The 6859-nt window shown below is 33.4% G+C and overlaps 1 pseudogene; it reads right to left on the bottom strand.

Moving 5' to 3' along the window:
• Positions 1 to 4629: 4629 nt before the first annotated feature.
• Positions 4630 to 5750, bottom strand: LOC143623821 (uncharacterized; annotated as a pseudogene).
• Positions 5751 to 6859: the final 1109 nt, after the last annotated feature.

Here is a 6859-nt window from a genome sequence, read left to right as displayed (position 1 = left end):
ACATATGCGTTCATTTACATGTTTTACCTATTTCCAAATATGTTTTACATACACAATACAAGACCGTAGCACTAGACATTATGTTCTAACAAACTCCCCCTTTGATATTGCTAGGTCTTGATACTCTTGATCTTCATTCTTTCATACCAAACACCCTCTCTTGTATGCTTTACATGCTTCTTCAAACGAGGTTTTGGTCAAACCTTCTTGAGGCGTTGGTCTTGAAACTCCAACATGCATAAACTTGAACCTTTTCAAAGAAGCTCTTGTCATCATGTCTTTACGTTCAGCTTCAAGCTCAAACTCTTTTCTGTCTTCTTCATTTCCAACACTTATCCACTTTGTATCCTAAACTCTACCATAATGTACCTTATTTGTATAACAAACATTCCTGTTGGTATTGTTGAGATTGTTCTTCGCCCTTGTCACTATACACTTGAATTTTGTTGGCATGAAGAACTTCAATATCTTTCTTTGAGAAATTTATCAACCACATCGGATCTAACACAGTAATAACATCATATTTTTTCCTCCCTGTCCAAATTAGTCACAGCTTCACCAGTCGATTCATCATAGTACCACCGTAGGAAATACTTATGAAAGTTTTGTTCCATCGGGTATAATGGTATCACCTTCAACGTATCCAGCCTAGAGTATCTCAAAGTCTTGACAAACTCCTTTGTTTCTGGATCTATCTTGGCTCGAGAAACTTGAAGCTTAGGCCTTTGAGGTGTTCAAATCTGAAACCCACACTTTGATTGCCTCACGTTAAAATCCCATATCTCCAGAATTTGACCTTTCGCAGGAGCATACAAAAACTTCTGGCAAATATCATACACATCAAACCACGGCATTAACTCTAACAAGCTCTCAAAATATTGTACCCCGAACATCTTTCTCACCGCAATCTTTCTGATTTTCTTCAGATATGTAATGCTAATACATTTACCCAGAGCAACGTCTTTCTTGGTTTTCTTGTAATACTTGACAGGTCGAAGACACTGCTTATCCCATTCAACTTTATGTTCCTTAAACCAATCATTTTTCTGCTTGCTTGGTACTCTATTACCCCCCCCCCCCCAAACACATGTTTACCCGATTCATACAACTCTTGACTTGTCATCTCAATCTCCTCGTCAAACTCTTCATCAAACTCAGCAAACTCAAGATGATCTTTAGTAACATAACGCACAGGTTGTTCTCCATAGCTTCTTCTAACACAGAATCATCCACATTAATAAACTCTTATTTGTCATCACAAATATAACCCATCTCTTGTTCAAAATCTAAGTTTAACTCTTGTTCAGTAACATTTAGTAACTTTTGTGTTGCTTAGTGGTCGGTCACTAGTTGGAGACTGGTTATCAACACCTTTTTTTTAATAAAAAACTTTTTTTATAACACAATTTTTTAGAAAGGGTCACAAAATCTCGTTTCTATTTAGGCCTCCAACATCATTGAGTTAACTCTAATTTTAGTGGACGCGTATTCCCGATTGAAGATCTAGGCAAAGACGCAAGGCGCAAATTCGTTAGAATCTGCCCAAACCGCTAGACATTCAATGTTATGTCTTCCCTCTTGTATTTACCTATCAATATCCACAACAAGAAAATTACCATATAGGGACCAACCTATAGGGACAACAGAAGTTGTCTCTATAGTTTACCATATAGTGATGACATGTTGTCTCTATAGGATTTTCTAGCTTTTTAAGCTTGGTAACATATAGGGACGATTTGTTGTCTCAATAGGGTAAAAATAACAGTTTTTATCTTTTTTTTTAATTCAAATATGATAAAAATAGAACCCAAAAATATGTTTCAGCTTGTGGGGACAACGTGTCATGTCTAAAAGTTTCAATATATTGATTTACTTTTATTAATAATTAACATATATAAAATAAATATAATATTAAAAATATACGAACTTATAGAGACGACATGTCGTCTCTACAAAGTTTGAGTGATAATATTTTTTTTTCCATGGGCGGCAATACTCGAGCGTGCCTTAGGTGCTAAGTTTGGACATATACACGGTGTTGGTCGTGTTGTGAGAAGAATCACCCCTGAAATATCAAGTGCATGCCCCCCGCCACAACAAGAATGGCAAAAAATGCAACAAGAAATGCAACAAATGCGACAAGAAATGCAACAAATGCGATAACAACAACAACAAAATGAGCAACATCAACATCAGCAAGAAGAAATACAACCATCGTCATTCAAGCGATAATGGAACTAACGCAACAACAAAAGCAACAACATGAGTTTCAAATGCAGCTAATGGAAAAGCAATTCCAATGTGAGATGAAAGAAATGAGACAAAAATTGCCTCGACATGATGAAGATGATGATGATTAGGAATTGGGTACTTATTTATAACTTTTATTTGGTTATGTATTTGATACTTTCCTTTATTTTGTATTTTGAAGTTTGAATATTTTGTATTTTGAAGTTTGGTATTTTAAACTTTCATTTAATATTATGTGTGATTTGCTATTTTGAATTGTCTAAATTCAGGTTAAAAATGCAGATTTAAAGCTGGTAAAAAAAACGCAAATAGTAAGGATGACATGTTGTCCCTATAGATTTCCCATAATTTCTTTTTTTTACTTTGTGGAGATGACATTTCGTCCCTATACATTTTTCTTAATTTTTATTCTTTTTTAAAATGTCTTCTTTTTAGAGACGATATGTTGTCCCTACATACTTTTCATATAAATTTCCATTTTCTTTAACTGCATACTTTTTGGGGACGACATGTTGCTACTAAAAGTTAACCTATGGGAACGACACCTACATGGACAACCTAAGAGACCTATCTGGATGGCTTTGTAGAGAGAAGAGTTTTGGGGACAACATGTCATCTCCAAAGGCCGTAGACACCTATAGGGACAATAAGTCGTTCCTAAAGATCAAAAATATATTGCCCCCACAATGGTATTTCCTTGTAGTGATCTACATGTATTTGTTTATACTGATCTCGAAATATCTACATGTATGGATCAAATTTTTGATGATCACTCAATGAAATGAACTCTTATCACTCTATAGTATCTTGACTAGTTTGTTAGAGTTGCTTTAGGTTGATGATTTTAATGTTATCAATTCATATTATGTAAATATGATTTCCTAAAGACCGAAAGGAAATTTTGATTTCCCTTTTATTAGTCGTTGGCGTTATTGCAAGATATAAATTTAGATTTCCCTAAACAAAAGTCTTTGGAAGTTTCTTCAAATTTGTATGGTTGATAGAAAGTTGCATGTAAACTTGTAAGAATTAATTACAAGTAGGAACCAATTATCAATAAAGGACGAATTATCGGTGGTAACTAATAATCAGCTCGTAACGAGTTGATCTTTGAAGAAAAGCCCATAAGGATTGACAAAGTGATTGGAGAAATTAAGGTGTTAAGTTACTTGTGGATAAAAAATAGATCACGTTGTTTAGATATAGATTGGGCTAAATGAAAATGTTTGTATATGTAATGTTTATGGACGTTTGTTTTCCCAGGCCCTGCTAGCTCCTCGATAGAAGGGGTTGGGGTTTTCTTCTATTGAAATTTGTTGTTCAAAAAAAAAACTAATAATCAGTAGAAACTACTCATGAGTAGGAACATATAAATTAGTAGAAACTGCTATCAATAGCAATTTTGGTGATCAACAAAAAATGTTATCAACAACTGAGTACTTGCGTGTCGATATAATACTGAACAAAATATAACACATTGTTGAGTAATATAACATAATATAAAAAAAGACATAATGTAAAAGAAAAAAAACACAATTAATAACAAAAATAAACGCAAAACACAATAATAAATAAAAAAACACAATGAAATTTTTTTCCTCAACATTACTCGTTTTTTAGAACGAGAAAGACGGTGAAAACATTTTTGAGGGGTGATGTTAAATGATGGGAGGAAACTGATGTGGTGCATGCGTGACAAGTGAGGAAAAGGGTGTTTAGGGGTGTATATCACTACCAATAGTATAAAACCACATTCATAAAATATAGTAGATGGATTGTGAATGCTCTAACAACCAACGAATATATGTCATAGAACATTGTATATTTGACTCACGTATACTAAAACCAACAAATAAAGCATGCCCAACAGGTCCTCCATATCGTGAATGAGTTCTCTATATTATAGAGTAGTTGTGAGTGGAGTCATAGATATATAAACTGTTGTTCATGAGTAAATTTGTAGAAACGTTGTTCGCTCTCTATAATTTTTTTAATGTTTTTTTAAGATGATTGTGAGAGGAGAGAGAGAAAAAGTTTTGATAAAAGTATAAACAAGTAATAATTTAATTGGAAAAGAGAGAAAAAAACACTGTTTTTTAATGTAATTATAAATATTGAAGTTGGGATACCGGTAGGAATTCCATAAAAAACTAATCACACTAAAACGGCTGGAATTCCATAACACATCAATACAAGCAGAAGTCATCAAAGTAACCTCCTTTTAGCAAACCTTTTTCTTGTAATCAAGACATCTACATGATATCTACTTACTATATGCAACAAAAAATGTAACACTTGGACGAAAAAAAACATAAATGATCCGCGCTATTCTAACAGAAGTAGCCTGGCTTCACAACCCATTTTTTATATATTTTTTTCCTAATATTTTTGCGGAGGGTAAGGCACTTGATTTTTCTCTATATCAAAATTAGAACCCACCGGATATGCAACTGCAGGGTTCGTGGTAGATTTTGGTGGCGGAGGTGATGTAATATAAGCTCCAATACCAAAAACTGCACTTAAAAGACAAAAAAAGGCTCCCGCTGCAAAGATTCCAGGCTTCATAACATCGCATGTTATATAACCATTTGAGTCAACCTCTCCACCTTGCGTGATATGTAGTCCTATAGCTGTCACGATAAGAGTCATTGCTACAAGTGAAGCTACCCTGGACGTTGAATAATAATCAGTTTTATAAATTTAGCTTCTAGTGCAGATCGATATGCACATGAAAAATAAATAAATAAATAAGTAAATACCATGAGAATACAAAAAGGAGTTTGGAAGTTGGAGTTGAATTAACGTCATTTGGTCCAAAAGGACGTTCACGCCACGAAACACCAAACGCAACACTTAGGTAAATTCTTATTAATATTGCAAAAACAACTGATACTATTCCAAGTGCGAGAGCGGGACTCTTTGGATACACACACATACCATTCACGACGCGAACTTCTGAAGCCTGCATTCACACCCACAAGACATATATCATTAGACTGTCGGCTGACCATTGTGGGCTAACTAGGGGTGCCTACATGGTGCCACATGGGCACTTTAACACACTGTCAAACTACATACCACACTGTGAAAGGTAAGGGCGCGCCAAGGGCTTGGGTGGCCCTTAATGCCATCTTCACCAAAGGTTGGGTGGGGTCCACCCGATAACAACCAACCAAACTTTATTTTTTTATTTTTTGTTTTATTAAATTTTAGCTAACCAACAATGAGTTAGTTAAAGCACTAGTACCTACGTGGTAGTGATGTGTGTTTTTTCTATCTTTCAAATATTTTTCCTAAGGTATTTTGTTTCAAGTAATGTAAAAGGTTTAAAAGAAAATTTCTTTAGTTGTATATATATTAAATAAACATATATACTTGCAAAAATATATTTTTTTTCTCGTTACCTTAACCTTGGTGACCTCTCATGCGAAACCAGAGGCGGCAGCTATTACTCCCAAAATGGCTGCAACCCAAGAGGAACAATACAGTCTTTTCTGCATGTTTGAGCTGTGTATGAAACTATGGACGAGGAAACTAAGTTTGTGTCCGAATTGAATGCGTAAGTTTATATAGATGGATGTTACCCTCAAGTTAGGTGCAGTAGACTATGATTAGATGTGCAAATGGATGTTGGTTAAATGTTGACTGAGTATGCATCTTTGTGAACGTTGGAAGCACTAGAATAAAGGATCAGAGGAAGACCGAGTTAGCTGCTAAAGTTTATTATTATTTTTATTTCTTTCTAAACTTATCACTTTCAATCGGTCGAAATTACCAATTGTAATCATTCTATCAAGCTTGCTTTGTTTCATGCATTCCGTGGGTTAAGTTATAACTAGGATTTAAGAATCCGCGGTTCGTGACGTGACCGTTAAATCGAACAAAAAAATATAAGTAAAAATGTTAAATCATAAACTTATTCAAAGTTGACGCGAAGTCAGTCTGTATCAAATTACCACATCTAAACTAAACAAAATAAATACACATTTCAATGCCAAAATACAACAAATTATACGTAGAACCAAAAAATCCGGCACGCTATAACTGCGAAACACCACAAATTCAATTAGTATCCACGGTACCAACACAAATTCGTAAACATAATTATAGTAAGCCAAAAAATTTTATTTATTTATTTATTGATTTAGTGGTTATAATTAATAATTAATAAAAATATTTATAAATTGAATAGTGAGTTTCCGAGGAGAATTAAATATCCTTTTTAATATATATATTAATAGATACTATGATTTGTTTACGAAGAATGCGAAGTAATCTAATCAAATGATTTTGAACATGATAATTGTGATTATTTCATGGGTAAAATCAGTTGTTACATAAGGAGAAGGGCATAATAGAGATAATATATTTGTTAACTTTTTCTCTCCGCATGTTAATTCACCTCATTATTTTAAAATGTTCATAACTTTTTTATCCGACATAAAAAACCACCATAGAAACGAGTGCTTTTTTTATCATTTATATGAATACCATATTACTATATAAAAATAATAATAAAAATTAGTGAGTTTGTTTACAATGTTTTACAATAATTGTGTTTTACATTATTGTGTTATACAATTGTGTTTTTCCATTATATTTTTATATT

Source organism: Bidens hawaiensis, unplaced genomic scaffold, assembly GCF_021521415.1.
Source record: "Bidens hawaiensis isolate Kalapana, Puna unplaced genomic scaffold, B.hawaiensis_p1.1 tig00003544_1, whole genome shotgun sequence".
Classification (NCBI taxonomy): Eukaryota; Viridiplantae; Streptophyta; class Magnoliopsida; order Asterales; family Asteraceae; genus Bidens; species Bidens hawaiensis.
This window is presented reverse-complemented; position numbering and strand designations above follow the sequence as displayed.